Source organism: Hyperolius riggenbachi, chromosome 3, assembly GCF_040937935.1.
Source record: "Hyperolius riggenbachi isolate aHypRig1 chromosome 3, aHypRig1.pri, whole genome shotgun sequence".
Taxonomy (NCBI): domain Eukaryota; kingdom Metazoa; phylum Chordata; class Amphibia; order Anura; family Hyperoliidae; genus Hyperolius; species Hyperolius riggenbachi.
Window position 1 is genome coordinate 93,657,218 of NC_090648.1, and position 19,127 is coordinate 93,676,344.

General features: G+C 47.6%; 1 protein-coding gene across 1 annotated transcript in view; it reads right to left on the reverse strand.

Moving 5' to 3' along the window:
* ADAM9 (ADAM metallopeptidase domain 9) overlaps positions 1 to 19,127 on the reverse strand; it is a 153,935-nt gene that overhangs the window by 133,896 nt on the left and 912 nt on the right. The gene's annotated exons all lie outside the window — the stretch shown is intronic.

A 19,127-nucleotide genomic window follows, 5' to 3' on the forward strand; every position in this document is an offset into this window, starting at 1 on the left:
AGGACTTAGGAGTACTCATTGACAACAAGTTAAATAATCATACTAAATGCCAAGCAGCTGCAGCTAAAGCTAACAAAATTTTGGGATGCATTAAAAGGGAAATAAAAACTCGAGATGCGAGCATAATATTGCCCCTGTTTAACTCTCTAGTAAGGCCACATCTGGAATATGGAATTCAGTTCTGGGCACCACATTACAAAAAAGATATTGCAGTTTTAGAGCAGGTGCAGGGACGAGCAACAAAATTGATACGTGGGATGGAAGGTCTCACTTATCAAGAAAGGTTAGATAAACTGGGTTTATTTAGTCTAGAGAAAAGACGCCTTAGAGGGGATCTAATTAACATGTATAAATACATCAGAGGGCAATACAATAGCTTGGCGGATGAGCTTTTTGTCCCTAGGCCTTCTCAAAGGACTAGAGAACATGATCTGCGCATGGAGGAAAAACGTTTTAGCCATTTATTTAGGAAAGGGTTCTTTACAGTTAGAGTGATTAAGATGTGGAATGCATTGCCACAGGAAGTCGTTATGGCAAACTCTATACCTGCATTTAAAGGGGGCTTAGATGCTTTCCTTGTGTTGAAAGACATCCATGGCTACAATTACTAGGTAATGCCTAATGATGTTGATCCAGGGATTTTATCTGATTGCCATCTGGAGTCGGGAAGGAATTTTTCCCTTTAGGGGCTAATTGGACCATGCCTTGTAAGGGTTTTTTCGCCTTCCTCTGGATCAACAGGGATATGTAAGGGAGCAAGCTGGTGTTGTACTTTATACTGGTTGAACTCGATGGACGTATGTCTTTTTTCAGCCAAAATAACTATGTAACTATGTAACTAAAAACAGGCTCTAGGTCTGTCACCGCCGCCACGTCATGCGTGCACACGTGCCTGCCCACTAGCCGCACATGCTCCCGCCCCACACGGACGGCCCCCTGGCCGGGCCTGCTTCTGTCCCAACGGCTGTCCGTGCGCACATGCACAATAGCGCAAACACACGGACACACACATACAGGAACAGGACGCAGAGACACTTGTATATTATTATAGAGGATACCCATTTATACAGTCATTTTCCTGGTTTCAGCATCAGAAACACTACCTATAACATTGCTATGTAGCCCCACCCTACTAGTGAGGCTTAGCCTGGGCTGTTTTGAAAGTGGGAATTCTCCTCCCAGAGCATTCTGGGAGATCAGGCATTATTTTCACTGGCTTCAGAATTCTCAGAAACAAACATTTAGTCTGACAGGACTAAAAATGTCGCCACCACTTTAGGATGTAAATCAGGAAACGGAAAGATTTTACAATGGGCAAAATCTGACTGACTGATAAATAAATACAGTATTGAAAAAAAAAAAAGAATTGTATTCATTATGTTATTTACTGCAGTTCCTCTTTAAGCCCAGCCAGCAGCATGACAGAGATTGCATCAGCATTGTGGCCATTCAGCACACTGTGTCTGTGTCCAGCGCTGGGTGAGATCACAGCCCTGGTGATTTCGGCGGTCCCTCCTTCTGAAGACAGGAGGCCGTGCTCTGTGTAAGGAATGGCCGAGGTTCTTGGGAAGTGGTTTCATCTCCTCATGTTTTGGAACCTTAGAAATATTTATGTTATCTGGGCAGGAAACCAACATTTTCCATTGTAGGAACTAAACCCAGGAGGTAGTCTTGGGAATGTGAGCTAAATAAGGAAACCTATAGTACATTAAATACACTGTCTGGATACAGGGCAGAGGAGACAGTGAGGTAAATAAGGGCAACAGACAAGATATGCTGATAGCCTTCATAAGAAATAAAAAGAAAAAACTACAGATTGTCAAAACGCAACTACATATAAAGCAGCAGGGACAGCCATATATTCCCAGGGAAAAAAAACACAAATAAATACTTGTTCTTCTCCTTACATACCGTATGTATCGTACTGTCCACGAAGTAAATAAAGAGAAAATGGTTTCATTTCCCATCTTTACTGCCTCTGAAGTGAGCTGAAGCCAGTCTTGATGTAATTTCCTCCCTTAATCTTTCTTTTCTCCTAAAAACTGCACTGTCATATCTAGCTTGCTTTGTGAACACATGTAAGCACAGCATAGATCGCATTTCAGCAGCTTCTGCAGAGGGGTGAGGTGCATTTCCCTTCTCAGCCTTGTGTCACACCGAACTGCCCCCAGCCAATCAGTGAGGAGCAGGAAAGTGGGAGGGGAGATAACAAGCTTCCCTCTCCTCGGCAATGTACCAAATAGAGCCAGGCTGACTGAGATAAGATTCAATACAGCAGAAACATTTATGATTATAGTGGAATGCTAGCAATGCAGCGTCAGGTTGTAGAGTGCATTCTAAACACAGACCAGTGGGTCAATGGAATTGAATTTAATGGCTGACAATCCCACTTTAAACTTTTTTGAAATAATGTTTTTTTAAATACCATACACTTGCAATACTGCACCTCAGAGAGCCTTGCACCCTCCACCACATCATATGCCACTTATTTCCTGACCATCCTCTGTGGCTTTCACTCCCTCCACAATCAAACATTCACCCCTCCCTCTCATGTATCACCAGTACTAGTAGTCCTGAGGTCTGGCCTGGTCCTGTGGTCCTCAGATGACCTGGCCCACTGCAGTATCCTCTGCAGGGGTGGCATGGCACATGCTGCCTCTCCCTACTGCTTTTGCAAATTTGAAGGAGGCTTAGGGTGAGGCCTTCACACATAATGGGCACAACTCAAATGAATTGATGGGACTGAATCAGGAAAGGTGTAGCTCAACAAGTAGAACATGTCTCTCCCTTTCTCAGTCCATCCTAAACACTGGCATGGACATGGGCTCAAGGACTGGAGCGTGACATCTCTGAGTTATGTGAAGAGACTAGGCTCACCAGCTACTCATTCTCCATTCAAATCAAGTCTATTGAGGAGGGCAAGGCCTGGGGAAAAGGGCAGGGCGAGGCTCCAAGCTAGTGCAAGTTCAAGCCTGGCTGTCCATTTCAAGAGGTTGGGTGAGGGAGAATCGGTTAGCCACTGAAGCTGAGGACCCTCAGGTGGTTAAATACGAGGCGGCTTCTGGAGTGTTGGGAGCCTTCGTTCAGGTTACAGGAGTTAAGGCAATTAGGAAGGGAGGAAATACAATCTTGGAGAAAGGTTTAAAGAAGGACACCCAGGAATAGTCAGGTAGCAGGTGTTTGTATTATAACAGCCCCCCCCCTCCCCATATTGTAGCTGTGGTGCTATATGAAGTTTTTCTGTGGCCAGTAAAGCAAGACTCCTGGCATAAATGTTTTCCTAGCCCTGTACAGACACTCAGACTCAGGGTTTTTTTTCGATCTTCAATAGAGGTTCACAAATTTCTCATAGAAAGTAAACTTTAAAGTGGACCTAAAGTTGGTGTAAAAACATGTATTCAGTTAACGGGTCCAATCTAACTTCCAGAACTGTGGAGTTGGAGTCGGAGCAATGTTGGGTACCTGGAGTCGGTAGATTCATAAACTGAGGAGTCGGATGATTTTTCTACCGACTCCACAGCCCTACTAACTTCTACATGTCAGCTGCAATGCAAAATAGTCTATCGGTGGGTTCACCCCCTCAACCATCCAGCTCCCCTCTGCCAGTACAGTCCATACAAGTAACCACAACTGCTCACTGGGAGACGCAACATTGAACACCAAGAGGTAAATAAGGAAAAAGCTAATTAAGTGTTTTCTATTTTAACTAAATAGCCACTTTAACTAAAGTGGTGTCCATCTTAGACCTGATGTTGTTCCAAACCCTAAAATCAAACGCCCAGTGGAGGCAAACTGCAATAGCAATCCAGGGGCCCTCATCTTCTATTTACAGCAAGCCTGGCTTCAGGGGCATAAAGAGAAAGTTTGCATATTCAGTAGTGGTGCATTGTGGGTAACCACGGATGTTTACTTCAAGCTGAATTATTGCAAATATCTTTTGTTCTAAGAAGGCAAATAACACCAAGCATTGCTGTTTAGTAGGAGGCTTTTCAGTCTCTGTTAGTTCCCTATAAGTTCCTAGTGGTTTGGATCGCCCCAAGCTGCTTGGTTACTCAGTAAAACCCCGGTTATCCAGAACCCAGTTAACCAGAATACCCAAGAAACCAGAACAATAAAATCTGGCCTTGCGGGATGTATAAATCTACTTTAACAATTCTTTATACAGTACTAGTGATGGGAATTCCGGCTCTTCTTGGAAAATCGGCTCTTCTGAATCGGCTCCCATTAAAGAGACGGCTCTTACGGCTCTGAATCGGCTCTTCATTAAATATCACTAGACACCACTCAGAATCGGAGTAAAAGCCCCGCCCCCATCTCCATGACAACTCCAGACTGCTTCTCTGACTGGGGCAATCCCTCCTGCTACTGCTCTGCTCCGCCCCATACACTCCTACAAGCTGCAAGAGGACTACATCTCCCAGCATGCCTCAGTGCCCTTTATTACACAGCAAATCAGAGCTGTGTGGGGCGGCTGAGGCATCGGCTCTTTCAAAACTGAGAACCGGCTTTTGTCGTTCGCAGCAAAGAGCCGGCTCGTTCGTGAACGACCCATCACTATACAGTACTAAACCTCTGTTATATTAAGTCAAGTCTGTCTATTGTATTAATGTGTTTTTAATTCCTGTATTTCAACATTAATACAGAGTTTATGGTAAGTAGGCATATCTTTTACATTGACTCTCAAGAAACCAGAAACTACACTTATCCAGCATCAGCCAATCCCCATTGGTGCCGGATAATGAGGGGTTTACTGTGCTGTGAAAATTAAATAGGGGAAATGACAGACTAAAATGGCAACAGCTCCTAATGCCATGTCAACTAACCCAATAAATGTCATTTCATGACAAGTCTATTGTAGAAAAGTGAAATCACAACACTCTCTCCACAGATCTCACTGGCCAGGACAATGGCTTTGTCCTAAGAGGATTACAGCCTGGATTCTGGCCACCTGCAAACCATGTTTACATAACACACTGCTTAATTAACTAGCAGGAGTTCATACAGTATCCACTATACAGGAAGTCTCTCTGCAAGCCTCATTCCCAGGCTGACACACATGGAGATCTGTACACACATAGGATATTCTGCCAGAGCTTATCCTGCAGGACTGTGTGCTCCTGGAAACAAGGCCACATTCCCAGGCTGACACACATGGAGATCTGTACACACATAGGCTATTCTGCCAGAGCGTATGCTGCAGGACTGTGTGCTCCTGGAAACAAGGCCTCATTCCCAGGCTGACACACATGGAGACCTGTACACACATAGGATATTCTGCCAGAGCTTGTCCTGCTGGACTGTGCACTCCTGGAAACAAGGCCTCATTCCCAGGCTGACACACATGGAGATCTGTACACACATAGGATATTCTGCCAGACCCTATCCTGCTGGACTGTGGGCTCCTGAAAACAAGGCCACATTCCCAGGCTGACACACATGGAGATCTGTACACACACAGGATATTCTGACAGAGCGTATCCTGCTGGACTGGGCACTCCTGGAAACAAGGCCTTATTCCCAGGCAGACACACATGGAGATCTGTACACACATAGGATATTTTGACAGAGCTTATCCTGCTGGACTGTGCACTCCGGGAAACAAGGTGTCATTCCCTGGCTGACACACATGGAGATCTGTACACACATAGGATATTCTGCCAGAGCCTATCCTGCTGGACTGTGGGCTCCTGGAAACAAGGCCTCATTCCCAGGCTGACATACATGGAGATCTGTACACACATAGGATATTCTGCCAGGGCTTATCCTGCTAGACTGGGCGGTCCTGGAGACAATGCCTCATTCCCAGGCTGACACACATGGAGATCTGTACACACATAGGATATTCTGCCAGAGCTTATCCAGCTGGACTGTGCGCTCCTGGAAACAAGGCCTCATTCCCAGGCTGACACACATGGGGATCTGTACACACATAGGATATTCTGCCAGAGCCTATCCTGCTGGACTATGGGCTCCTGGAAACAAGGCCTCATTCCCAGGCTGACACACATGGGGATCTGTACACACATAGGATATTCTGCCAGGGCTTATCCTGCTGGACTGTGCGCTCCTGGAAACAAGGCCTCATTCCCAGGCTGACACACATGGGGATCTGTACACACATAGGATATTCTGCCAGAGCCTATCCTGCTGGACTATGGGCTCCTGGAAACAAGGCCTCATTCCCAGGCTGACACACATGGGGATCTGTACACACATAGGATATTCTGTCAGAGCTTATCCTGCAGGACTGGGCGCTCCTGGAAACAAGGCCTCATTCCCAGGCTGACACACATGGAGATCTGTACACACATAGGATATTCTGTCAGAGCTTATCCTGCAGGACTGGGCTGTCCTGGAAACAAGGCCTCATTCCCAGGCTGACACACATGGAGATCTGTACACACACAGGATATTCTGCCAGAGCTTATCCTGCAGGACTGGGCGCTCCTGGAAACAAGGCCTCATTCCCAGGCTGACACACATGGAGATCTGTACACACATAGGATATTCTGTCAGAGCTTATCCTGCAGGACTGGGCAGTCCTGGAAACAAGGCCTCATTCCCAGGCTGACACACATGGAGATCTGTACACACACAGGATATTCTGCCAGAGCTTATCCTGCTGGACTGGGCGCCTCGGTTTCCAGGAATACTATCCCGTCTGGTGAAAAAAATATACAGCGGCTCACACACAAAATTCCACTGGCTTCACACATGAATTAGGGACAATTGTTACAATGCATATTAAAGGGAACCTGATGTGAGACAGATATGGAGGCAGCTATAATTATTTCCTTTTAAAGGGGGTTGTAACAGCCAAAAATTAAAAATTGCCATAAAATAGTTTGTGACCCAAAAATGTATGTAACCCCCCGTTTTTAAAAAAAATAAAATAGGTCCTGATATATGCCTCAGATTTTATTTTTATTTTACCTGGTCTATGTGTTGTTGCCATTTTGAGAGGAAGTGTGCCATACCAGGGGAATTGTGGGAAGTATTTTTTTGAGGAAGTGTGCAGTACCAAGGGAATTGTGCCAGCTTTCACTGAGAAGACAAGTGTCAGTGCTGGAGCAGCACTGAAAAGCCAGCTGGAGAGGAGGAAAGACCCAGGGAGGAATGAGGGAACAGCCAGGGAGGAGGAGGACCAGAGGAAGGGTGTGGTTAGACTAGTAGAACACATTTCTCCCTTTCTCTATCCATCCTAAACACTGGCATGGGTAAGGCCCTTGATGACTGGAGCACGACATTCTTGGGTTATGTGAAGAGACATGGCTCACCGGCCACTCATCCTCCATTCTATTCAAATCTATTGATGAGGGAGAGGTCTGGGGGAAGGGCAGGGTGAGGCTCCTAGCTAGTGCAAGGTCAAGCCTGACTGTCCCTCAGAGGTTAAAGGGGCACTATGGCGAAAAATTGTAAAATTTAAAATATGTGCAAACATATACAAATAAGAAGTATGTTTTTTCCAGGGCTGTGGAGTCGGAGTCGTGGAGTCGGGCAATTTTGGGTGCCTGGAGTCGGAGTCGGGAAAAAATGCACCAACTCCGACTCCTAATGAATTTGTAACTGTAATTAAAATAGAAAATATGATAAAATGTTCTATTTCTCAGATAATAGTCATTAAAAATAATGTATATATACAGTATATATACAGTAATAGCTGTGCTTAGTCTACAAAAATGAAATAAACCAATCAAAATTAGTTACTTGTGCTGCTTCAATAAAGCAGTCCCCGTATTTTTAAAGTCAGATATACATATCTGATTGTGACTGTATATATGATGTGTACACAGGAATCTCTTATATATACTAAATAACATCTATGCTGTAAGAATAAAGCCTGATGGTTAGCCATGTCACTAATAGAGATGGTCAACGAGATGGAAATAATTCTGCATTGATGCTGATTTATGCAAATGTATGCACTCCCTTTGCTGATGAAATCAAATAATTTGATATGTTATTAAAATTTGGTTTGGTGACTACAAATTAAAGGGAAACTGAGATGGGTGAAAAGTAAAGTTTTATACATACCTGGGGCTTCCTCCAGCCCCCTTCAGGCTAATCAGTCCCTCACTGTCTTCCACCACCCGGATCTTCTGCTATGAGTCCTGGTAATTCAGCCAGTCAGCGCTGTCCGGCCGCATGCCGCTCCCACAGCCAGGAGCATTCTGCACCTGCGCAATAGTGCTGCACAGGAGTAGTATGCTCCTGGCGGCGGAGTGTGTGCATGTGCACTACGCTTGACTGGCTCAAGTACCTGGACTCATAGCAGAAGATCCAGGTGGTGGAGGAGGACAACGAGGGACTGATTATCCTGAAGGCGGCTGGAGGAATCCCCAGTTATGTATAAAACTTTAATTTCATCTGTCTCAGGTTTACTTTGTTACACAGTAGTACTATACTCTACATATGCACTCCCCACAGAGCTGCAGGGAATCCACTGAGAATGCTGTGCACATTGAACACAGAGGTGTTGTCTGTTTACAATCTCCTCATTCCCCTGCAGAATACCTGCACATCATTCTTACATGTACCCACACTTACATTGCCTAGGGCCTGATAGATGTTCTTTGTTCCGGTTCGTACCTTTTACAAGTACTCTTACCAAGGACTAGTTTTAGTCTAAAGGGAATAAATATAGTAGTCTACATATCCTTCTCACTTCAGTTGTCTTGTAAAATTCCTAAGCATTGGCAGTTAAGAGACGAATTTCATGTTACATACTTTTAATCAACAAAATTGTAATATGCAAATTAGAGGAGTCGGAGTCGTGGAGTCGGAGTCGGTGGAATCCTAAACTGAGGAGTCGGAGTCGGTGGATTTTTGGACCGACTCCACAGCCCTGGTTTTTTCCAGAGTAAAATGAGCCATAAATTACTTTTCTCCTTTGTTGCTGTCACTTACAGTAGGTACTGGAAATCTGACAGGTTTTGGACTAGTCCATCTCCTCATAGGGGATTCTCAGGGATTTATTTATTTTCAAAAGCACTTAGTGAATGGCATGCTTAAAAACAAGAAGAGAATTGAGAGCCCAATATGGTGCAGTATTGTCAGGTGAAATGAAGAGTTCAATACAATTTTATGTATGTATGTGTATATATATATATATATATATATATATATATATATATATATATATATATATATATATATATATATATACATATATATACATATATATATACATATATATATATATATATATATATATATATATATATATATATATATATATATATATATATATATATATATATATATACATATATATATATATATATATATATATACACATATATATATATATATATATATATATATATATATATATATATATATACACACACACTCACAAACACGGGTTACCCATAGGCAACCACTTTAAATGCAGGTGGGGAGCATTAGGACCTGACCCCACTCAGGTTAAGAAGTCGCTCTCTGTAGATAGTAGATGGGGATGCACCCCTCCACCCAGGGTGGACTAGAAGATCAGCAAAAACTCGGTATACAGAGGCGCCAGAGTAAAACGTTTTAAAAACCGCTTAAAAGGAGAGGGGGATGTTAAGGTGGACTCACCTCCCTCTTACAAAAAAAGAAAACTCACTTGAGTCTCAATAAAATAGAATTGTCAAGTAATTATTCAACTCCACAAATGCAACGCGTTTCGTGGGCGTGACCCCGCTTCCTCAGGCAAAAATGGGAGCACAACTCAGTGGGTCAAGCAATAAGTTTGAGCGCTCAAACTTATTGCTTGACCCACTGAGTTGTGCTTCCATTTTTGCCTGAGGAAGCGGGGTCACGCCTGCGAAACGCGTTGCATTTGTGGAGTTGAATAATTACTTGACAATTATGTTTTATTGAGACTCAAGTGAGTTTTCTTTTTTTGTAAGAGGGAGGTGAGTCCACCTTAACATCCCCCTCTCCTTTTAAGCGGTTTTTAAAACGTTTTACTCTACTCTGGCGCCTCTGTATACCGAGTTTTTAGTGAATGGCAGTTGCTCTGTCCAACTACCAAAAAACTGTGTAGCGAGCAGGGAAGCTGGCCAGCATCTTTGTATAAATCCTTTTTAGGGAATATCTTTATAAAGAATAAAAAGCCTTGCTGAGAATCCCCTATGAACAGATGGACTTGTCCAAAACCTGTCACTTCTATCACATTTCTACTACCAACTGTAAGTGAAACCAACATAGGGGAAAATTAATTTATAGCTCATTTTACGAAAAAAACGTATTTCTCATTTGTCCGTTTGCACATATTTTAAATTTTACAATTTTTCGCCATAGTCCCCCTTTAAGTAGTGTTGGAATTCTTCATTCTGTTATAGGCTTTAGGGCAAAAACAAAGGGGGGGGGGGGGGGGATCTTGGATAGAGGTTTAAAGAAGGACACCCAGGAATAAACAGGTAGCAAGCCCAAAACAGAGGAAGGCCTGAAACACACCAGAGGAGTTTTTCTGAGCGTTTTGAGTTTTTAAATCTGCTGCTAATGTTATCCTATGTGTCTGTGCACACTGGAGCAATGAGGTTTTGTAAAAAACCCCATAGCATTACATTGGGAAGAGCTTTTAGAGGTTTCAAAACCTCTTCCCAATGTAATGCTATGGGGTTTTTTACAAAACCTCATTGCTCCAGTGTGCACAGACACATAGGATAACCTTAGCAGCAGATTTAAAAACTCAAAACGCTCAGAAAAACTCCTCTGGTGTGTTTCAGGCCGAACAGTGAATTGGAGGAGGCGGTAGCAGTTGCTTGGCTGTCTTGCTGGCCATCTGCCTCTAATACTTTTAGATATAGACCATAAGCATGCTAATTAGATGTTGACAAAAAATGTCAAGATTATCTGCATGCTTGTTTCAGGTATGTGATTAAGAGACTACTGAAGCCAAAGATCAGCAGGACTGCAAGGCAGTGTACAGTGTTTAAAAGGAAATAAATATGGCAACCTCCATATCCCCTTTACTTTAGATTCCCTGTAAGGGCATGTTCTCACTAAGGCGATTAGCACTAATCGCTGAAGCGCTAGCGCTTTTTAAAGCGCTAGTGCTATTCTAACCTTATCGCAGTGATCTCACTGCCTCGATTGGCGCCGATCGTGGCTGATTAGCGATAAGCGCCAATCGCAAAACGTGGTACCGGCAGCATTTTGCCACGATTCTGGAGCGATCGCGGAACAGTGCTTAATAAAGCGCTGATCATGATCGCTCTGAATCGCAGAAGTGTACAGTGATTTTACCACGCTAATCTCTACGATTATTCGCTTTTAAGTGTGAATGGGCCCTTAATCCAGGATGACTGTAGCCCGCAGCTCTAGAGTTCTACCCCTACAGGAAATAGCTAGTGAAGGGGCTTCTGACCAAACAATTCACATAAATCTGACCTTGTATACAACTTGAAGTTACAGACAAGCTTACTACAGTGTCTTTCCACTGACATTTCTTTCCCATAACGAACTTCTGCTGCTATTTTTTTTTTCTCTGTATGGGAGCTTTCTTCTTGCTGGTGATGTCAGCACATTGAAAACTCACATCATTTTCAGCCCGACAGGTTGTGTCACCTCAGCAAGTCAGCAGGAAAAGTTAAAGTAAACCAAGCACCATTTTTAGCACACAGGGCATCTTAATAGCACATTAAAAATGAATGCTAACATTGTGGCTCATTATAAAAAAAAAACTATTTTACCTCTTCTATTGCACACATCAGCAAAGTGCAGACAAAAGCTTTTATCAGTGAGGGGGGGGGGGGGAATAGGACGCTTTTCTTCAAAGTGTTTAGAGAGGTCACAGATGCTATCTTCACACCTTCCCCTGGATAAGTAAGGGCAGCTACAAGGGGGACATGGCAACTCCTACAGCTATTAGAAAGCAGGAGATACTGCAGGAAAAAAAGATGCTTAGTTCCCTTTAAGTGTCAGAGAAAATAAGCTTCTATGTACTGTTTTGTTTGTACGATAGAAGCATAAAGGAAAGTGATGACTGCAGTCCTAATCACTTCCTAAACGATACAAATAATTATTTTACCCATCTGTAGAGGTATGACAACACCTTGGGCTGCTTCTTTCTTACAAACACATCACCTTCAGAGTAGTGTGTATATTGTGGTGGAAGCTACTCCAATTAGCATGTTTAGTGCATGCTGTTGGTCATGGCTCCAGTTTATAAGGCCCAGCAACTTGGGAAGGCAGTACAATTTCCCAAGTTGGCTTCCTGCATCTCCTCACCCACACCTCTCTACACAGGACAGCACATGCGGCCTCCTGCTTCTCCTCACCTCTCTACACAGGACAGCACACGTAGCTTCCTGCTTCTCCTCACCCATACCTCTCTACACAGGACAGCACATGCGGCCTCCTTCTTCTACTAACCTCTCTACACAGGACAGCACATGCGGCCTCCTTCTTCTACTCACCTCTCTACACAGGACAGCACATGCGGCCTCCTTCTTCTACTCACCTCTCTACACAGGACAGCACATGCAGCCTCCTTCTTCTACTCACCTCTCTACACAGGACAGCACATGCGGCCTCCTTCTTCTCCTCACCTCTCTACACAGGACAGCACACGTAGCTTCCTGCTTCTCCTCACCCATACCTCTCTACACAGGACAGCACATGCGGCCTCCTTCTTCTCCTCACCTCTCTACACAGGACAGCACATGCGGCCTCCTTCTTCTCCTCACCCACACCTCTCTACACAGGACAGCACACACGGCCTCCTGCTTCTCCTCACCCACACCTCTCTACACAGGACAGAACAAGCGGCCTCCTGCTTCTCCTTACCCACACCTCTCTACACAGGACAGCACAAGCGGCCTCCTGCTTCTCCTCACCCACACCTCTCTACACAGGACAGCACACGCGGCCTCCTGCTTCTCCTCACCCTCACCTCTCTACACAGGACAGCACACGCGGCCTCCTACTTCTCCTCACCTCTCTACACAGGACAGCGCATGCGGCCTCCTACTTCTCCTCACCTCTCTACACAGGACAGCACAAGCAGCCTCCTGCTTCTCCTCACCCACACCTCTCTACACAGGACAGCACAAGCGGCCTCCTGCTTCTCCTCACCCTTACCTCTCTACACAGAATCGCACACGGGGCCTCCTGCTTCTCCTCACCTCTCTACACAGGACAGCACACGCAGCCTCCTGCTTCTCCTCACCCACACCTCTCTACACAGGACAGTACAAGCAGCTTCCTGCGTCTTCTCACCCACACCACTCTACACAGGACAGCACACGCGGCCTCCTACTTCTCCTCACCTCTCTACACAGGACAGCACATGCGGCCTCCTACTTCTCCTCACCCTCACCTCTCTACACAGGACAGCACAAGCGGCCTCCTGCTTCTCCTCACCCTCACCTCTCTACACAGGACCGCACACGCGGCCTCCTGCTTCTCCTCACCCTCACCTCTCTACACAGGACAGCACAAGCGGCCTCCTGCTTCTCCTCACCCTCACCTCTCTACACAGGACCGCACACGCGGCCTCCTGCTTCTCCTCACCTCTCTACACAGGACAGCACACGCAGCCTCCTGCTTCTCCTCACCTCTCTACACAGGACAGCACAAGCGGCCTCCTGCTTCTCCTCACCCTCACCTCTCTACACAGGACAGCACAAGCGGCCTCCTGCTTATCCTCACCCTCACCACTCTACACAGGACAGCACACATGGCCTCCTGCTTCTCCTCACCCATACCTCTCTACACAGGACAGCACACGCAGCCTCCTGCTTCTCCTCACCCTCACCACTCTACACAGGACAGCACACATGGCCTCCTGCTTCTCCTCACCCTCATCACTCTACACAGGACAGCACATGCGGCCTCCTGCTTCTCCTCACAGGACAGCACATGCAGCCTCCTACTTCTCCTCACCTCTCTACACAGGACAGCACATGCGGCCTCCTGCTTCTCCTCACCCACACCTCTCTACACAGAACAGCACACGCGGCCTCCTGCTTCTCCTCACCCACACCTCTCTACACAGGACAGCACAAGCGGCCTCCTGCTTCTCCTCACCTCTCTACACAGGACAGCACACACGGCCTCCTGCTTCTCCTCACCCACACCTGTCTACACAGGACAGCACAAGCGGCCTCCTACTTCTCCTCACCTCTCTACACAGGACAGCACAAGCAGCTTCCTGCTTCTCCTCACCCTCACCTCTCTACACAGGACAGCACACGCAGCCTCCTGCTTCTCCTCACCTCTCTACACAGGACAGCACACGCAGCCTCCTGCTTCTCCTCACCTCTCTACACAGGACAGCACACGCAGCCTCCTGCTTCTCCTCACCCACACCTCTCTACACAGGACAGCACAAGCGGCCTCCTGCTTCTCCTCACCCACACCTCTCTACACAGGACAGCACACGCGGCCTCCTGCTTCTCCTCACCCTCACCTCTCTACACAGGACAGCACACGCGGCCTCCTACTTCTCCTCACCTCTCTACACAGGACAGCACAAGCAGCCTCCTGCTTCTCCTCACCCTCACCTCTCTACACAGGACAGCACACGCAGCCTCCTGCTTCTCCTCACCCACACCTCTCTACACAGGACAGCACACGCGGCCTCCTGCTTCTCCTCACCCTCACCTCTCTACACAGGACAGCACACGCGGCCTCCTACTTCTCCTCACCTCTCTACACAGGACAGCACAAGCAGCCTCCTGCTTCTCCTCACCCTCACCTCTCTACACAGGACCGCACACGCAGCCTCCTGCTTCTCCTCACCCACACCGGACAGCACAAGCAGCTTCCTGCGTCTTCTCACCCACACCACTCTACACAGGACAGCACACACGGCCTCCTACTTCTCCTCACCCTCACCTCTCTACACAGGACAGCACAAGCGGCCTCCTGCTTATCCTCACCCTCACCACTCTACACAGGACAGCACACACGGCCTCCTGCTTCTCCTCACCCACACCTCTCTACACAGGACAGCACACGCGGCCTCCTGCTTCTCCTCACCCTCACCATTCTACACAGGACAGCACATGCGGCCTCCTACTTCTCCTCACCTCTCTACACAGGACAGCACAAGCGGCCTCCTGCTTCTCCTCACCCTCACCACTTTGCACAGGACAGCACATGCGGCCTCCTGCTTCTCCTCACCTCTCTACACAGAACAGCACATGCGGCCTCCTGCTTCTCCTCACCTCTCTACACAGAACAGCACATGCGGCCTCCTGCTTCTCCTCACCTCTCTACACAGAACAGCACATGCGGCCTCCTACTTCTCCTCACCTCTCTACACAGGACAGCACATGCGGCCTCCTACTTCTCCTCACCTCTCTACACAGGACAGCACAAGCAGCCTCCTGCTTCTCCTCACCCTCACCTCTCTACACAGGACAGCACAAGCGACCTCCTGCTTCTCCTCACCCTCACCTCTCTACACAGGACAGCACACACGGCCTCCTGCTTCGCCTCACCTCTCTACACAGGACAGCACAAGCAGCCTCCTGCTTCTCCTCACTCTCACCTCTCTACACAGGACAGCACACGCGGCCTCCTGCTTCTCCTCACCACTCTACACAGGACAGCACACGCGGCCTCCTGCTTCTCCTCACCTCTCTACACAGGACAGCACACGCGGCCTCCTGCTTCCCCTCACTCTCACTTCTCTACACAGGACAGCACAAGCGGCCTCCTGCTTCTCCTAACCACTCTACACAGGACAGCACACGCGGCCTCCTGCTTCTCCTCACCTCTCTACACAGGACTGCACAAGCAGCCTCCTGCTTCTCCTCACCCTCACCACTCTACACAGGACAGCACACGCGGCCTCCTGTTTCTCCTCACACTCACCTTTCTACACAGGACAGCACAAGTGGCCTCCTGCTTCTCCTCACCCACACCTCTCTACACAGGACAGCACAAGCGGCCTCCTGCTTCTATTCACCCTCACATCTCTACACAGGACAGCACACGCGGCCTCCTGCTTCCCCTCACTCTCACTTCTCTACACAGGACAGCACAAGCGGCCTCCTGCTTCTCCTCACCCTCACCTCTCTACACAGGACAGCACAAGCAGCCTCCTGCTTCTCCTCACCTCTCTACACAGGACAGCACACGCAGCCTCCTGCTTCCCCTCACTCTCACTTCTCTACACAGGACAGCACACGTGGCCTCCTACTTCTCCTCACCTCTCTACACAGGACAGCACATGCGGCCTCCTATTTCTCCTCACCTCTCTGCTTCTCCTCAACCTCACCACTCTACACAGGACAGCATACGCGGCCTCCTGCTTCTCCTCACCCTCACCTCTCTACACAGGACAGCACAAGCGGCCTCCTGCTTCTCCTCACCCTCACCTCTCTACACAGGACAGCACAAGCGGCCTCCTGCTTCTCCTCACCCTCACCTCTCTACACAGGACAGCACAAGCAGCTTTCTGCTTCTCACCCTCACCTCTCTACACAGGACAGCACAAGCAGCCTCCTGCTTCTCCTCACCTCTCTACACAGGGCAGCATATGCGGCCTCCTGCTTCTCTTCACCTCTCTACACAGGACAGCACACGCAGCCTCCTGCTTCTCCTCACCCACACCTCTCTACACAGGACAGCACAAGTGACCTCCTGCTTCTCCTCACCCACACCTCTCTACACAGGACAGCACAAGCGGCCTCCTGCTTCTCCTCACCCACACCTCTCTACACAGGACAGCACACGCAGCCTCCTGCTTCTCCTCACCCACACCTCTCTACACAGGATAGCACAAGTGACCTCCTGCTTCTCCTCACCCACACCTCTCTACACAGGACAGCACACACGGCCTCCTGCTTCTCCTCACCCTCACCTCTCTACACAGGACCGCACAAGCGGCCTCCTGCTTATTCTCACCCTCACCACTCTACACAGGACAGCACGCACGGCCTCCTGCTTCTCCTCACCCTCATCACTCTACACAGGACAGCACAAGTGGCCTCTTGCTTCTCCTCTCCTACACCTCTCTACATAGCAAAAGTAGTCTCCTGCTTCTCCTTACCCTCCCCTGTCTAAACTGGACAGCACAAGCAGCCTCTAGCTTCTCCTCACCCACACCTCTCTACACAGGACAGCACAAGCATCCTCCTGTTTCTCCTCACCCTTACCTTTCTAGACAGGACGGCACAAGCAGCCTCCTGCTTCTCCTCACACTCACCTTTCTACACAGGACAGCACAAGTGGCCTCCTGCTTCTCCTCACCCACACCTCTCTACACAGGACAGCACAAGCGGCCTCCTGCTTCTATTCACCCTCACATCTCTACACAGGACAGCACAAGCGGCCTCCTGCTTCTCCTCACCCTCACCTTTCTAGACAGGACAGCACAAGCAGCCTCCTGCTTCTCCTCACCCTCACCTCTCTACACAGGACAGCACAAGCGGCCTCCTGCTTCTCCTCACCCTCACCTCTCTACACAGGACAGCACACACGGCCTCCTGCTTCTCCTCACCCACACCTCTCTACACAGGACAGCACACGCGGCCTCCTGCTTCTCCTCACCTCTCTACACAGGACAGCACAAGCGGCCTCCTGCTTCTACTCACCCTCACATCTCTACACAGGACAGCACAGGCGGCCTCCTGCTTCTACTCACCCTCACTTCTCTACACAGGACAGCACAGGCGGCCTCCTGCTTCTACTCACCCTCACATCTCTACACAGGACAGCACAAGCAGCCTCCTGCTTCTCCTCACCTCTCTACACAGGACAGCACAAGCAGCCTACTGCTTCTCCTTACCCTCACCACTCTACACAGGACAGCACAAGCGGCCTCCTGCTTCTCCTCACCCTCACCACTCTACACAGGACAGCACATGCGGCCTCCTGCTTCTCCTCACCTCTCTACACAGGACAGCGCAAGTAGCCACCTGCTTCTCCTCGCACTCACCTTTCTACACAGGACAGCATAAGCGGCCTCTTGCTTCTCCTCACCCTCACCTCTCACAAGACAGAACAAGTGACCTCCTGCTTCTCCACGGCCTCACCTCTCCACACAGGATAGCACGAGTGACCTCCTACTTCTCCTCAACCTTACCTCTTTACACAGGAAAGCACGAGCATTTTTAGGAGGATCTCTAGCTGTCCGCAGTCTGTTAGTTAAAGCAAATGACAAATACTATAATTGCTTTAGCCAGCTGACTGTAAGGAAACAAATATTTTAGTTTTTAATATAATGCAAAGGATTTAGAACCTCTTTTGAGTTTTTAATATTTGCTGAGATCCCATGTTTTCCCTCACTTCATGTGTCTTGAACTTCCATGAATATTTCTTACCAGCTGCATACCTGAAGAACTATTGACCCAGTTCCTGTCTGGACGGAAAATTAAAGAGATTCTCCAAGACAGAGAAACAAAAATGTAAACCATCCCATACTCTGCAGAGGAAAAAATAAAGTAACTCCAATTCAAATATGCAACCATCGCTGTCACCTTGCAATGTTACAATCATGCGATTGACGCTAATGCCCTTATTCAATTAACTTTTATTTCCTACTTCTTCTCCTAATTTTACACCTTATCAATAAACTGTCTTTTAGGCTACCAGCAAGCATGGACATTGTTCTTCACCTATCTTTTGGAATTTTTTTAATTGCAGAGTGCTGAAAACATCTTTTAAAATGAAGATGGAAAATGATCTCCGAGGAGAAAAAGGGCCAATGTATCTTCTCCTGGGTTTACTCAGAGTGCAACGGTTTCCTCCATCCCCCACAACAAATGCTGCTAGGCGACTTGGTTTGCCCCCAAAGTGACCCTCAATTGCAGTACAGATATCAGTCGATATCACTGACAGCGATTATACTGTGAGCTCCTCCGGGAGACAGTTAGTGACATGAATTGTTCAATGTACTCTGTGAAGCTCAATGAGAAATATTGTGGAAAATATCAGACCTGATAAATGTGTAATTATGTTCATCGTCATAACAGGCCATAGGAACATCAAAATGGACTTTCCAGTAGTAACAATCTATGGGAACCAGGATCATCAGGGGCCAAACCAGTGGCGCAACCACAATTCATGAGGCACCCCAACAAAACTTTGATGTGGTTCCCCTATGTTCACACCCCTTCCCTTGCCTCCCTTTGGTGCCTTTCACGGCCTTCGGGCCGTCATAAAACAAGTGTGGCCATCATAAT